At 41.9% G+C, this 17,264-nt stretch overlaps 1 pseudogene; it reads right to left on the reverse strand.

The window, feature by feature from the left end:
* Nucleotides 1–13,301: 13,301 nt before the first annotated feature.
* On the reverse strand, nt 13,302–14,293 carry LOC148010822 (eukaryotic initiation factor 4A-13 pseudogene; annotated as a pseudogene).
* Between the last annotated feature and the right edge of the window lie 2,971 nt (nt 14,294–17,264).

Below are 17,264 nucleotides of genomic sequence, written 5' to 3' on the forward strand. Positions count from 1 at the left end.
ACCTTTTCTAGCAAGCTGCCACACTAGGACTGAAAAATTGGGGCTTTGTTTTTAGAGTTATTTGATGATTGTTACCATGCAGGTCCACCCTTGACTCGATTACATTTGAGGAGTGGAGGCATTTTGGGGTCTATGATTGAGAACCGCATTGTTTTTGGTTTTCTAGAGAGGCTCAAGGGTCATTGGAAGGGGCAAGGGGTTCTCCTCGAGCCAAAGGCCGAAGGCATCCTTTCCGTGTTCGCAGGCCTCCGCTTCTGAGATCCAAGTGGCCTCCTTGAGTGGACACCCGTGCCACTTGGTGAGGTATTCGAGGAAGCCTCTTTGTTCCCAGCGTCGTAGGAATGCTTCTACTTTGAAGGGACCGTTGGAATGGAGCATTGGTATGCGCCGTCCCCATTGACTATTGAAACGCATTATGAACACAAACACTGTCTGGCAGGTCCAATTTGTAGGTGACTTCATTCAGCACTTGAGTGATTTGGTAGGGTTCATAGTAGCGGTGATTGAACTTGGGGGTCATATTTTTGGGAAGTGACATATTCTTAGAGCTAACTAGCACCATGTCTCCTTTGGCGAATAGTACAACCTTTCTCTTCTTGTTTGCTTGCTTGATCATGGTGACTTTGCTCTGCTCGAGGCTTTGCTTAGCTACTGCATTTCGATCTCTCCATTTCTTTAGGAATTCTTCTGCATCTTGATCTTCCGCTTTGGCCGCTCCGGATGCCAAGTGGATGGAGCTATTATAGTGAGATTCTTGTGGCTAACTCAAAGGGGGTGTACCCCATTGCCAAGTGGATGGAGCTATTATAGTGAGATTCCAAGACATCAAGGTACAAGGCCCAATCTTTCTGGTCCACTCAGGCATAGCTCCGGAGATAGACTTCGATACCTTGGTTGACTCATTCTGTCTGTCCATTTTTCTCTGGGTGGAAGGATGATGAGAATCTCAATTGTGTTTCCAGGGTCTTGAAAAGTTCCTTCCACATGTCGCTCATGAATCTTCCATCTCTATCTCATACAATGGCCAGTGATAAGCCATGAAGTTTGAATACATGTGTGAAGAAGAGGCGTGCTACCTCCTTGGCATTTAGTGGTGGTTTGGCCGGGATGAAGTGGGCCTGTTTGGAAAAATAGTCCACCACTACAAAGATGATTGTGTACCCATGGGACACAGGTAGTTCCACAATGAAGTCCATGCTGATGACGTCCCATGGGCGGTTGGGTACCGGTAATGGTTGTAGTAGTCCTGCTGGTCTTGATCGTGGTGCTTTGACCAGTTGGCAAGTGGGGCAAGTTTTGATGTAGTCTATTACTTCTTCCTTCATATTCGGCCAAAAGGACTACTTCCTAAGGGCCTCCAAGGTTTTGCTTTGCCCTTTGTGGCCTCCAATTTTGCCATCATGTATCTCATGCAAGATGAGTTTCTTCAACTCCAAATTGTTGGGGATATACAATCTCTTGCCTAAAAATAGGTTACCCTCCTCTAAGGTGTACATTCCATGTGGGGTCTTCTCTGCTTCCACATCTCTGATTATCATGTGCATTTCTTGGTCTTGCTCTAGGGCCTCTTTGACTAGTTCTATGAAATTGCTGCTGACCACACTGACAGCTTTCGAGTCAACTTTCTGGCTCAAGGCATCTGCTATCTTGTTAGTGGAGCCAAGCTTGTGCTTAATCTCCAGGTCAAATTTTGCTAGGAAGTCTAGCCAGTGGGTTTGCTTTGCTGATAACTTGGGTTGAGATTGGAAGTATTTGAGGGAGATATTGTCGGTGAAGACTATTGTATGCTTGTCTTGAACATAATGCTTCCATTTTCTAAGGCAGTGGATGACTGCCAACATCTCCTTCTCATGTGTGCTCCACCTTGTTTCAGCATCGGTAAATTTCTTTGACTCATAAGCAATGGGGTGACCTTCCTATACAAGTACACCTCCTATGACGTAGTCAGATGCGTTTGTAGAGATTTCAAAGGGTTTGGTGAAATTCGGCACCCTTAGGACGAGAGTTTGGCTCATGCACTTCTTCATCTGCTCAAAGACTCCCTGTTGCATGTTCCCCCATGTAAAAGAGTGATCTTCTTTGGTGAGGTGAGAGAGGGGGGCAATGATGAGACTGTAATCTTTGATGAATCTCCGACAAAATACTGTGAAGCCGAGGAACTCCCACACTTCTCTTACAGTTTTCAGTACAGGCCATCTTTGGACAGCTTCCACTTTCTTAGGATCCACTTTGATTCCATTTGCTCCTACAATAAATCCTAAGAACTCCAACTCTTTCACTGTGAACTCACATTTTTCAGGCTTGGCATATAACTGATGCTGTCGCAGTTTCTCAAAAACTCGGCATAAGTGTTGCTTGTGCTCTTCTAAGGTTTTGTTGTAGACTAGGAGGTCATCTATGTAGATAATGACAATGATATCTATCTCCAGTCTAAATACTCCATCCATGAGGCCACAAAATGTGCCTGGCCCATTGATTAGGCCGAATCCTAGTACTAACCACTCAAAACTACCATGTCGGGTGCGGAAGACTGTTTTGGGGATATCTTCTTCGGCTATGCAGATTTGGTGGTATCCTGATCTAAGATCAATATGGCTAAAGTACTTGGCCCCGTGCAATCTATCTAAGAGGTCTTCCATTAGGGGCATGGGGTATTTGTTTTTTATGGTGATTTTGTTAAGGGCCCTATAATCTACACAGAGTCTAAGTCCCCCATCCTTCTTCTTTATAAATAACACTGGGGCACCAAAGGGGGATTTGCTAGGGTGAATGAACCCTTGTTCTTCTAGTTCATGTAGTTGTTTCTTCAATTCCATGAGCTCGGTGTGGTTCATGCGATAGGGAACTCGGGCCGGTGGGGCAGACCTTGGGATCAGCTCAATTTTGTGATCCACATCTCGCCTGGGTGGTAGACCCTTGGGTAGCTCGGCTGGCATTACATCTTTGAAATCTTCAAGTATTTATGCCATCTCTATGTTCCTGCTCTTTTGTCTGGGTTTCTTGCCATTTTCTTCTTCTTCAATTGGTCATCATACATAGATAGACCATATCTCCTTGTTTGACTGATTTTTCCACCTGCTTGGCATTGCATGTCATGATACATGGCATGATAATGGTCCCTTGGACCGGTGCATTTTGGGTCTTGCCCTTTGGTTGGGTTGTAGTTGGCTTCACTGTTTGGCATGATACTCCTGGCTTATTCTCCTTCATTTGCGCTTTGATTGGGGTCGTGCCAGGTAGTTGCATTCTTTCACATGGTACTCTGATGCCTTCTCCTTGCATATCTAGCATCATTTCATTTATACCTTTACCAAACATTGAAATGACATACTTGTCATAGAATTCCAAGCCCAATATCACTTCAAAATCATCCATGGGGATTACTAAGAAGTTGAGTTTTGCTTTCCACTTGTCGGCTTCTACTTGGACTGCAAAGATTTGTTTCACTTCCTTGGCTTCTCCTTGTGTGAATGTTATTGTTAATCCTTCTGGGGCCTTCGATAGTTTTAATCCATGTTTTGTTGCACACCCTAGTGTCATGAAGTTGTGAGTTGCTCCTGTGTCCACCATGATAGGTTGGTTTCCTTCACCCACTCGGCCTTTGATGTATAGATGGTGAACTGCCGCTACTCTGGCTGCCATGCATTGGGGTCGGGCGCTAACTGTCCCTACCCTTGGGTGGTCCATGCTTTCCTCACTTCCATTTGGGATTTCTTGGATGTGCGGTGGTTGTGGTTCTTCTCCTCCATATACGCTAGTTGCATTCACCCTTGATCCACTTGATGAAGCTGTATCTTCTATTGGGCATCTGTTTTGGTAGTGTGGACCCCCGCATCTGAAGCATCTGATTCCGACGGATGGGCCTGGGTGTCTCCACCATGATGTATTTGATCCTACGGGCCCATACGATTTGCTAGGGGTTGGCTTGTAGTGGTTGTTTCCCCATCTTCCTGCTGCTCCTCTTGGTACTAAAGTGGTTTGTGACACGGCCATGGTGGTGGTGGTGTTTTGGCTCCTTGTATCTGTGAATGCCCCTCTAGGGGCATTGGGCCTTTGGTTCCATGAGTTGTCGTTGAAGTTGTTGTTGTTGAACCTACTTTGGTTCCCCTGTGCTGTTCTTTTTCCTTCCAGGTCCACTAGTCTTTCGGCCATTCTCATGGCTTCTACTAAGCTTATTGGCTCCTGTCTCTCCACATCTCTTCTAGCCCATTCTTGCATCCCAAACAAAAATCCATGTAATTTAGTGTCTGTATCCATGGTTGGTAGCTGCAGCATGATTTGCCTATATTTGCTTACATATTCTTACATCTTCCCCTGTGTTTGCTTGAGGTTCCTCCATTCATCTCTCACTTTGAATTTTTCCATCTTTGGAATAAAGTAGTCCTTCAATTCTTCCTGGAGTTCTTCCCACGAAAAGATGGTGTGGCCCTGCTCTTGTTCCAGCAGGTACCAACTGGCAGCGTCCTCCTCCAAGTAAATGGCTGCCACCTCCGCCTTCCTGTCTTCAGTTATTCATGAATACATCAAGTACCTGTCCACCTCTGCGATCCATTTCTTCAGAACCAACCCATCTCTCTCTCCCTTGTACTTGGCTGGTTGGGGCATCTTGAATTTTCCATAATCATCTTCTGAACTATCACTATCTTCCTCCTCTTTACGGTGGTACTTCTTCTCCTTCTTCTTGTCTTTCTTTTTACTTCCTAATTCTACTACTTTCTCCTTCTCTTTTCTTGTATCTTGCGCCCTCCTAGATGTCTCCTCTCTACCCATTCTATCCATCTCCTCTTGCATTCTGTGTCTTTTCTCCTCTTCTTGTTGTTGTATCCCCCATTCTCTATAGCCCTGCTCCACTTCTAGTTTTTTCTTCCTTTCTTCCTCCATTTCCTTCATCTGCATGTTCCTCCATATTGACTCCAGCATGCCTGACATACCATCTAATTGTCTTTCCAGTCCGGCCACCTTCTCCTCTTGGGCCACTCTCCATTCTTGCCCTCTACTCTTCTTCCTCTCCTCCATTGTTGGGAGGGTGATGTTCTCCCTTTCGTCCTCCATGTGGTTGGTGGTGGTGTCGATGCGAGGAAGTCATGTTTCACCTGTGGTGGTGTGGCTTGTGCCGCGGGGAAGCCGCATCACGTCTTCAGACGGTGGGGTGTCGAGGTTGGGGTGCCAAGCTGGGGGCCGACACATCAGGGAGCATCGCGACGTGGAGTGACGCGATGTGGGGCATCGCGATGTGGGGCGACGCGATGTGGGGCGTCGTGCTATGGGTCATTACAACTTTGATCTCTTCGAGGCACTGGATCTTTCCTCCTGCTTCCGTGAGCACTCCTTCACTTCGAGCAAGAGTCGCTCTGATACCAAGTGTGATAAACCTGCACTCATTACACACTCAACACGGCACAAAAAGGTAACATGATATATGAGCTCAAGGTATACTCTTGTATTATTCAATCCAAAAAGTGGGACAACATAGACACATCCCAGGACTACACCCTCGTGATGCCGCACATAAGAAGGTTCACCACTGGGTATAGGGAATCACATGTAGAGTGGAAACAAGGCAAGGCTTTGAGTCACTACTACTCCCTATATAGGTGCATTCGGTAGCAATGGCATGGTATAGCTACAAAGCCCTTATAGAATGGGGGGATGGGGGACGGGGGTGGAGGGAGCTCTTAATTCATAGCAATTGACTCCTATCTCAAGCAACAACTAATCGAGAATAAGATAGCCAATAAGAAAAGTAGTCAATCTCTGGCATTATGCTCAGCTAGTGTGTTCATCCTTAAGGACAAATGATCCTAGATAGGCTAGTTGGCCCTGTTTTAAGGTGCAGCTATATTGAGGCATTTAGATATTAGTTCAGTCACACGAGATGAAGAGAACATGCAACGATGTTCGATCTGTGTTGGGATAGAGCACAACAAGGTGGTGTACTTGATTATTGGGTGGTTGCAGATGGCTTGCAGTAGGCACAACCAGAACAAATAATGAGTTTTTAGAGTAGTGTTTTCACATAAGTATTTCATGGGAATTCATATTGTGCCCAAAGCTTGTCAACATTGAATATCATGCAAAGGAATGCTTGCTTGGAAATTACCCTCAATGTGGCATAAGCAAGTGTGATATCTAATAAAGGCATATTGAACTTTTGTTTGACATGTATATAGATAGTGTCTAGAAATTATTTTAAGGTCATTTTAAGTGTGTTGAAAATTTTTGGTGATGGCAAGTTTTTGGTTAAAAGTTCAACTTCTAAGTATAAGACCTATTTTAAAAGCTGATTTGTGATCAAACAGAGTAAAATCTAGTCAAAGTTCCCCTCACAAAGTTTGAAGAAGAGATTAAGGAGAATATTTTGTTGTCTCACATGCTTGATCCAATTCTTCACTGTTTTAGAGATATGAGTCTTCTAAAAGGAACAATAAAATTTTTCCAACACTAAAAAAAACGTATCATGCTATTTATGCTTCTACCCATTTTTGATAGGTTTGCATGTGAGTGATGATTTAGGAGGATCACACCCATTTTGGTATGCACTTTTTTTGAAAAGTGTGTAGTTATTGCAAAATACCTATTTTGGAGATGTAAACTCGTTTTGGGGAAAATATGAGAGAAAAGTCATCATCTTCTTCCAAAATTCGAGATTGAGACTATGAATGTGATTGCGATTGAGATTGTGAGCAAGTGTCAAATTATGATTCTTTTCATGTACATAAAATCAACTCGAGTGTAATACTTCCATGCAATTAAAAGTTAGTTGGTTAGTTTGAAAATTGGTTAGTGAATTAGTAAGTTAGTAAGGTTACTAACTAAAGACTAATAACTAAAGTAAAAAACTAACTAACATTCATAACTAACTAACTAAAAATTTAATTTAATTTAAAAAAATGAGGATCATAATTGGCTTTTTTTTTTAAATTGACAAGGACTATAGTCTCCCACCATCATAAAAGTTACCACGTGAACAAGAGTTATGAGCCATATTAATTCATTAGTGTCAGTATGTATAGTATGGATGGTAAAAAAATACTAGATTTTTAGACAAAACTAGCATATTTTTTATATTTTGGATCATAAAAGCTATGGAAACTTCTAGAACAAGGTGTCATGTAAAAGAAGTAAGTGGCTTTTTCAGTGAGTTTTGGAGATTTAATGCAAAAGAAAGTATTGGGGAAATCGCACGTGTCGAGATCATAGTTTACAGGTAGGAAACAACATTCCAAATAGGAAAAAGAAGGAGTGATTTGGAAGATTTTTGAGTAAGTGTCTTGGGGTTTTACCCCCCTTTCGGAGCCAACAGAACCATCAGATTTGTGATTTGAGCATCAGATTGCATCTTAGCAGTTTTAGATTATTGATTTTGCCAAGATCCCCTCCATAAAGAGCTCTTCTTCTTAGCCATAACCCTTCTTCTCTAATTTTGGCAGGCATAAACCTGTCTTGAAGGAACTGGCAGACTAACTTTGAAAGAGGATCAGTGATCATGGAAAAAGATACTCCTAAAGTGTTTATCACTTTCTTGACATCCAGAATCTCCTTGGTTTGCTTCTGTAACTGCTTGAAAATCTCATCGTTGGAGAATAATTATCTAGCTGTAACAAAGGGCTCTTGTGAGAGGAAGGTAGAGAGAGGGAGGTAGAAGGATACCCCTCCAAGAGGCTACAAGATGGAGCTAGAGAGACAGAGATAGAGAGAGAGAGAGAGAGAGAGAGGAGTTATCTCGAGAGGATGCGAGGGAGAGAGTTAGCTCAACCCCTTCTGTCTCGATCTTCGACTAAGCCATCTTCTCTTATATTCTCCCATCCCAAATTCATTCCTCCTTTTTTATTTCTCGAATCCACTTGCAAACAATGGCTCTAAAGCGACAAGGTGGTCAGGTATTACCAGAGATACAAGAGTGTTGGAGGTTGCGAGAGTTGCTACTACCAAACAGAACATCCAATGTGGTATGAAGAGGAGCTGAGAGGAGTGAAAGGAGAGCTAGGCCATGCTCAATTCAGCTCTAATACCATGTTACAATGTTGAATCTAGATCATGGCAAAAGCTATGGTGGATAGAAGATGAAGGTTAGATTCATGTTGACATAGACAATGAGTAGACAACTATTACACAAGTGAATTAGGTTCCAATATGGAAGCTTGGACTCATAAACACAATCTTGTGTAGTGGACTAAAAATGACACTAATTAAAAGAGGAAAGCATCATGATATTGCTCAGGCCTTCAGAAGGGTGTGCTTCCACCTCCTCCATCTGATCTAGTACCTCCCTTTCCACCTTCAGAGGATTCAGAACCTATTGACATAGAGGATCTTGATTCTCCTCCTCCATTGGTCATTCAGTAGAAGTGCTTGAAGCGTGTGGCAGATAAAACTCCCTCAATCCTTCCTTCAGTTAGTGACAGCATGTGTTCAACAGTTATATGCTTCTTTCCATGAAGAACTGATACAATCCAAAAACTAGTTGCATAAGGCAACTACAGAGTTAGCCTCTGCTAAAGACACACTTGTAGATCTATTTAAGCAGATGGATCAGCAGACCCAAATGATTGAGACCCAGAGAGAAGAAATATCTTCTTTGAAGATTTAGTTAACAGAAGCTCAGTCGGAGGTCACTAGAGTCTCAGAGGAGAAAGAGAGGATGTCCAAAGAAGCTCAAGAGTTTCAGACTCTTTTAGATGCAAAACTATTAGCCTTACAGATTGCTCATAATACAGTGGAATCACAAGCTTCCTAGATTAAGCAGTTGCAAGACCAACTGGCACAGTCGCAGTGTGTTCCTCCAAGCCCCAATGTTCCTATGATTCCTTTTATCTCTCAACAGGACTTGGCAGTTCTCTAGAGACAGGCCATGTTGTGTCCATTATTTCAAGATAAAGTGGAAAGATTACAGTCCAAGATGGATTTGTTATGGTCTACATTTGGGCACTTTCAAGATTATGTTCCTCCGAACCATTCTTTCTTTGTCCACTATCAGTTGCAGAAGTTGGCATTCTATATGAAGCTTTCAACGATGGATCTTGCTTTTCCAGAGGATGGTTGGAGTGGGGCTTGGTCTTCTGATTTACTGACATAAGTGGTCCGTATGGTTTTTGAAGATTCTGTGATGACGGATACCATGTTGCTATCTTACATGTATCTACGAGGTGATTTGTTGATTTCAGATGATGTAGATCTGGCCTAGTATGTGGGGGATGTGGTTTTGCAAGCTGTTTTGTATGTCAACTATTTGGAGTTGCGGATAGATGACATGTTTCAGTGTTATTCTTCAAAAGTGGCTACTTGCCCTGACAATTCATGGCATTCAATGATTGATTATGTGGTCCTGAATCAACGTTAGAATACAGCTTCTACTTATGTGTAGAGCACTAACCAACTGAGGGTGGATCTCCTAGCTTACCTTTCCAAAAACCATCCATTTGATTCATCCTTTTTTTATGCCTACCAAAGAAGATCTGTCCTAGGTCCCTCTGTTCCTAGCCTATTGTACTACCAACAAATGGATCATCTCTATGATACCTATCTTTCCCTTTATCAAACCAACTCAGTAGCTATCTTACCTCTCCTTTTCCAACCCCAGGGTTTTCCTCAAATTCCTATATTTACCTATTGTTCTTTCATCGAAGATTGAGTCTTTTTTCCTTCTCCACCATGCCCTTCTCCATCTATCCATATACCTTCTACTTTTCCTGTTTATCAATTGACACATTTTCTAACCGATTCGCTTAAATTTTCAGCCACTCCTTCTTTAGCATATTCCTCCTTTTATGATTTTGCCTACCCATCTCTTCATCCTCTTTTACTTGTTCCAATTCCATCTCCTGCTACTTCTATTTCTCAACCCCCTCAGTTGGTTAGTGAGTACGAAGGATTTGATCAGCAAATTCTGAGAAGAAGAGGATGGAGCTTGACTAATTCTCTCACAAGACCCCAGATTAACTAGCCATTAATTCTAGGAGACTGGACAACTGCTAGTCAAGCATACCAGAATTACCTTCATTTTTCTCACCAATATTCACAATCTCTAGATCCTTCAGTGAGATTGACAGCTCATTTTGCTTGGTATCTAGCATACATACATAGGCATTCCCATAACGATCAAAAGGCCATTCCAAATCTTTGTATGAGTGTCAATGTGAACATTGATTCCCAACATTTGGATGTCCTATATTTTCATGCCCTATGTTTCCCTAGCAGATACCTTGTTTTGCTAGAAAGGATGTGCTACCTGCAGTTCTTTCAAAATCCTCCAAAGACATTTGTGGATGAGTCCTTCTCCATGGATCGTTTTCAAAACCACCAAGCCTTCAAGAGGGATCACTTTCATTGATACCTTTGCAATATATTTTGGATGATTCTTAATGATATATATCTCTTTTTGGAGGTGTCATTCAGATGGTTGTGTTAGTATGTGTGTTGTAATATTTGTATGTGATGAGTTCCTACTGGTTGAATAATTTGTTCAAGAGCTCTTTTCAAACTATTGATGGTGGATGGAAAGCCTATGGTGGAAAGCTGAAGAAAAATATTTTATATCCTTTACAAATTTGTTATGCCTTTTCAATGTTGATCAAATGTGTTAATGAATAACGAAGTTTTCCTTTAGTAGTATTTTTTCTAAAGATATAGGTGATAAGTTGGGGTCGTGGTTTGGCAAGATTATTGAAGATCCTACAGAAGATTAATTGGAGCTCTTTAGTGAACTTATATTCTTATTTTCCTTAGGTCGTAAGGACGCTTCCTTTCTAAGTGTGGGGATATGTTGAGAGTGGAAAAATACTGATTTTTTTACTAATTTTTGTTGTTTTTGAGGACTAAATAATTGATTTTTGATGGATTTAAAGTGATGTATGGTTGATAATGGAAGTGTTTGAGAGTTTTTTGGATGATATTGATTATGTTTTCAAAGCTCATGATGATTTTTAGTGGAGATATGAAGCTCTATGATGTTCTGATAGGTTCTAATTGGTTCTGTATAGCTTCTTTTTTGTTCTGATTTTCTTCTGTATGAAGTATGGATTGATGATTGATAAAGATTGAGATCTTTTGGAAGCTTATTGAATAGTTTTTGATAGTTTGGAATGGTTTTAGTATGAATTATGAGGACTTGATGTTCTCTGATGACCTTCTGTAACCCCCTGTAGACCTTCTGTAGAGCCTCTATCTCTGCTATGTAACTGTTCTATATCTGCTCTGGTACTATACTGTATTGTTGATGGGACCTAAAATGGGCCGGCACTAGCTATAGCACTAGCCGGACCTCATGCTCATTACACACAAACACCCTCATGGCCTCATGGACTAGAAGCATCTATCAAATGCTAAAGGACAAACTGTCCTAAAGCTTATTTCATGCATTTATAGTTCATAGTCCAACATTTCCCTAAACTCCTCAAAGGGAGATCCCAAAGTACTTAGGCATAACACCTCGATCACATACATAGGGTGTCAAGATTGTGGGAGAGAAGGAAGGAGTCTCACTTGTAGCTTTCTTGCTTGCACAATGGGGGAATACACACAAAGGTGGAGGCTGAAAAAACAGTTTTCCTCTTCTTAGTTGTGTAAGCCAAAAAGAACTCACATACAAAGAAATAGAAGAACCCTATATATGGGTCTCAAACCAAACTCAACTAACTAAGGTGGCATACTAACTGAGCCATGAACTAGAGTAGATAAGGATAGCTGTCATGTAGCTATTATTCATGGGTGGTGTATCAACCGCATCTGCAACTGACACATCGGTGACATAAATGCACAACGGTCACCCTGGCATATCACGAGTTTTTTTCATAAAATACACCCAAACTTTTCTGCTATAGTCATCAATAAAACTGACAAAATAATGATAGCCTCCAAGAGATGCAGCTTTAGTGGTCCACATATCAAAGTGGATTAATTCCAATGGCTTCTTACTCTCTTGAACATGTTTAGGAAATGGTTTCCTTGCCTATTTTCCAAACTGACAGGCTTCACATACCTTATGCATTTTTGCAACCTTGAATTTTGGCAATCCTGCAACAATATTTTGGGCCTGCATTGATTTAAGTTGATGTACATTAACATGACCAATGGGTTTATGCCAGATATCAATATCTGCAACTACACCGGTCCCATGTGCAAACATTGCTGCACTCAATTCAGACATGTCTGCATCCAGCGTAAACATTCTGTCCTTCTTTTTTCCTTTTGCTATCAAGCGACCTTTATTTTTCATATCCTCAACAAAGCATCCATGAGGATTAAATCTGACCTGCAAGCCCTGCTCAACCATTTGACCAACAGAAACCAGATTCTTGGTGATATTCGGGACATGAAATACATCGGATAGGTATTTCTTTTTCCCATCCTGCATAGACAAATGAATTTTTCCAATCTGCACAATAGGATGTGCAGTATCATCACCACTCTCCACAAATCCTAGTTTTTTCATTTTCCTTGCATCCTCCATCCATTCTGCATGACATGTCATGTGGTTTGATGCACCTGAGTCAACATACCATACATCGTTGCTTTCTTATGCACTTGTCACAGAATTATTCATGTGCTGCATCATAAACAAATGCTCATTTCTGTCATCACCTTGTCTACTAGAAGATGCATAATTCCCTTGTTGCAGTTTTCCATTCATGATGTCATTCTGCTTTTTATAGCAGTCTTTAGCTATATGACCCATTTTAACACAATAGTAGCATTCAACAATACTGTTTGCATTTTGGCCTCTTTGCCATCCACCACGACCTCTTTGGCTCCCCTTGCCTCTAGAGTTACCACGTCCTCCTCCATAGGACTGGTTTTCTTGAGTTTGCTGCATATTCTGATTTCTACCACGGCCTCCAGATCGGCCTCCTCTACCTCTGCCTCTACCTCTTCTAGCATTTGAGTAGAAGACAGTTTCTTTTGAAGTTCCTCCTGAAGAAGATGCACCACCATTTCTCTGCTCCTCAGAAATTAGAAGAGCAATCAACACCTCAAAATCAGGAAGTCTTTCAACATGATGTCGAAGGGTTTTCGAAAAGTCGCGTCTACAGAAGACCTTGATAAATTTCAAGATAGAAGATCAATCTAGCGAGTTCAGATTCAATTTGAAAGCTCAATTTCAGATAATATGAAACATACAATCAGCTACATCTGATTAGGAGCATCTTCAATAAACGTCTTGACAAAGACAAAGACTCATATCAACGAATTTTTCATGTAGTCTGAATCCCTATGAAGCTTCTCTTGGAACTCTTTAAATCATTGACTCAACAAATCCTGTGGAACAATAAGCAGCCTTGATAGCAGAAAGAGAAAGCACATCTTCAATTGTGAGACCAAACTTTGTAGTCAAAGGCACTAAAATTGTCTTGAAACTCCACCTTGGACATCAAATTTAAAGCCTGCTTGGACTTCTCCCTGTGGTTGTCCTTGTTTCCCGAGTACTTTGTAAGAGATTGGCAGTTAAAAATCCTTTCACAAACACTTTGTTCAATGGAACCACAGCAGCCCAGAGGATCATCTGCTGTAAAGGTGTCTCTGTCAAACAGTTTAACATAAATTTCACTGAATGGAAGCTATGCTGAATCACCAACAAGCTCAAAACATTTTGCTCAGATTCCTAAAAAACTGGAACTAGCCCTGCAGGTTCAGTGGCATTGGTTGCTGAGAATACTCCAACTTGTAGCTTTTGTGGAAGCAACTGAAAGATGTCATAAATCTGATCCTTGAAACCTTGAGACAGCATCTCATCGGCTTCATCCAGAACAAACATTTTGATGTAATCTGGACGTAGAGAACCACGTCGAAGCATGTCATACACGCGGCCAGGAGTACCAACAACAACATGTACTCCACTCTGAAGAATCCGAATGTCCTCTCTAACACTTGTACCACCAACACATGCATGAACTTTCACCTGCAAGTAGTTCCCCAAAGCTCGCATAACTTTTTCAATCTTCTATGCAAGTTCTCGGGTAGGTGCCAGAACAAGCGCCTGACACTCAAACAAGCTATAGTCAAGCTGTTGTAGGATCCCAGAGCAAAATGTGGCAGTCTTCCCAGTTCCAGACTATGCCTGTTGAATAACGTCGAAGCCCTTGGCAAAGGGCACTATTCCTCTCTGTTGTATAGCAGATGGCTTCTCGAAACCATACACATAGATGCCTCTCAGAAGATTTTCATGTAGTCCCATTTCATCAAAACTCTCACAGACCTCATTCCAAGTTGAGCTTATTTCTTCCCCGTCTGCAGTCAGGCTGACCAATTAAATAAAAGTTCGTGTGTTCAGTATGCTGTACTTGCTCCATCTTGGCATCGTAAACGCGAGCATCATATCCTTCCGAACTCACCATGCTTCTTCAGTTCCGTCGCAGCGTAGAAGGCAAGAAAGCTAGAGAGACAAGGCGGCAAGAGCAGATCCAAGGTCCTGCTCGTTTCTACCTCTGGAGCACACCAGTCCTCTACTGGTAATTTTTCCCCAGGAATGCAACAAGCACTCCTTTCCCTCTAATGCTCTGTTCCTCCCTCCATTAGTGTAATTCCTCTCCCTCTTTTTCTGTCACATACGCCTCTTTTTTCCCTCCCTCTTTAGCTTTTCAAAAATCCTTTTCTTTTTTTAGTCTCCTCCTTTCCTTTCCATTGAAAAAGTTCATCTCCCTTCCTTTGTTCTAGCGCAGAGTAAACCAAAAGGTCACCATGAAAATGCTGAACAGACACAATCTGAAATTAACACAATGTGTTCCTTAAATCCCGTCCCACAGGCTTAGAGTACATATGTCCAACCACCGCCCGCACATCAAAGGAAACACTCGAAGCTCAATTAACAACAGGAAAGCAACTTTAAACAATGTCATCAAGTAATTCAGCACAACATGTCTTGCCACAGTTGGAGCAGCCTCAGTCATTGAGCTCAAACCGTGAATCCGTCCTACTATCAATGGCTCCCTTCTGCTGAGTCTACGAGCAATAGTGCTGATGGATTTTGGCAAGCAACGATTCCAAACCTTTTTGCAGCATCATGTATCAACATAGGCTGAAAGCATCTCATCATGTTCACTCATGCGCAGACAATAAATGTAAACACAACAACTGAGTATATACAAAGTATCAAATCACACACACAATTTTTGGGTGGTTTTCACACCTCGAATGCGCAGCAATACGACATCCACCCCCTCTAATCCTGCGCATCCTCCGGATGGGCCAACTACCCATGATCATTATCATCAAGATCTACAAACAGATCAATCTCTTCGTTATGCATTTCCGGTAGATCAACAAGATTATCTGTCTCTTCCATTGGATTTTCTTGTCGTTGCTCTTCTCTTGAAAATTCTTCCAATGCATAGTCTTCATCATCCCTTTTCTTGAAAATCTTGATTCTTTTTCCAGCAATAGGCACTCTAAGCACTGTCCCATCCAATTCTGTGCTCATATGTTGCATTATCAAAGACATGTCTGACTATGTATGGCCCAAACCATCTTTTCACCATCTTCGGAAGTGCAGTATGCTGATTTTCAAGGCTGCTATCAAAGACCAATACCCAATCTCCCTCTTCTATTGCTCTAGGCCGCAAGCGATGCCTGTTATCAAACCTGTCCTTGTTCCTTAGTCTAGCAACTTTCAACCTATCAATAGCTAGCTGAATATCCTCAGGTCTCCTCTCCAACTGTCGAATCCGAAGAGCTAAGAGCTCCTCTCTCGTCAAATTCTCCTGCCAAGGTAAAACTGACCAAGTCAAAGCACAAGTCTCAATCGGCATAACAGGTTTCTAACCATACATCAACTCTGCAGGCATATATCCTGTGGTAACACTATGAGTCGTACGATCAGCCCACAAAGCAAATGGTAGAAGTCTCGGCTATTCTCCAATCCGTCCTCTTCATGCTTTGGCTAATGCTTTCACTATCGGCGGATACCCTCTTTCACTTTTCCCATTTCCTTCTGGATTATATGCTGTGGTTAGAGCCAACTTGATTCCTAGCTGAGAGAAAAACTCCCTAGCTTCATCTGCATCCAATTCACCACGATCCGCAGTGATCTTACCCACACAACCATACCTGCAGAAAATCTCCTCTAATAAGAACTTACACACTGCACTAGTGGTCTTCGTTCTCAAAGATCTGCCCTCAACATGATTAGTAAGATCCTCTCTAGCCAAAACAATGTATCTCATCTGCCATAAACCCATAGGCATGGTAACCAAGTCAACTACCCACTTATAATGAATGCATAGCGGATAGGTCGGATGAAGCTCATCTCTATGACGCACTACTGAATACATCTGGCAGTCTCTGCAAGTCTCAACAAAGTGAGAAACATCTCTATACATGCCTTTCCACCAATATTTCTCCTTGATTTTCTCATAAGTAGCCCACACTCCTCTATGACCAGCCCAAGGACTCTCATGAAACTCCCTCATCACCTGCAACTGTGTCTCTCTATCGCAGACAACCCGCAAAGGTAATCCGCCTCTTTTCTTCGGATGCTTCCAAAGAAATCTGTCCTTGAGAGAATAACCATAGGCTTTCCTTCTAATCTTCTTGAACTCTTCATCTGTCCATTCATCTCTTTTGCTTAGTGTACTAAGGTACCTGCCAATCTGTAACCAATCTCCAACATAGAGCTCTTCTGTGAAAGCCACAATATCATAAACACGACAAACATGATCAACCATAGTGGCAGAAATTTCTGCATCATCCTCTTCTGCAAGTAGAGTCTCCTCATCATCATATCTGGCTCTAGACAACATATCTGCCACTGGGTTATCCTTCCCTGCTATGTGTTTAAATTCCGGATTTAATGACTTGATGTATGCAATCCATCTCAACATGGCTATATCCGGAGTAGAGCAACTCGTGATCATACCAATCAATGGCAAGCAATCTGTCTCTACCACAACTGAAGCTCCAATAAAGTACTCCTTGTCACATTTGAGAGCCGTGACAATCCCCAATAACTCCCTCTTGATTTGTGGATATCTCCTCTGTCTCTCGTTTAAGACTTTCGCCCAAACCGAATAGCATACCTATTTCCATCTGCATCATCTTGACCCACAGCCCAACCTATGCCAATTGGACTAGTGTCAACTGTCAATACAATAGGCCTATCACAATTATAATCCGCTTTTCTGAGAGTAGGAGCATTCTGCAATAACTTCTTCAATTTTCGCATGGCTCTAGTGTGGCTCTCATCCCAATAGAATTTCTGCCCCTTTCGAAGCAGCTGATACAAACAATCTGCTATGTGTGCAAAATGAGGTATCCAAATCATATAAAACACACAA

Source organism: Lygodium microphyllum, chromosome 29, assembly GCF_053477565.2.
Source record: "Lygodium microphyllum isolate KBCC chromosome 29, Lygodium_microphyllum_v1.1.10, whole genome shotgun sequence".
NCBI lineage: Eukaryota > Viridiplantae > Streptophyta > Polypodiopsida > Schizaeales > Lygodiaceae > Lygodium > Lygodium microphyllum.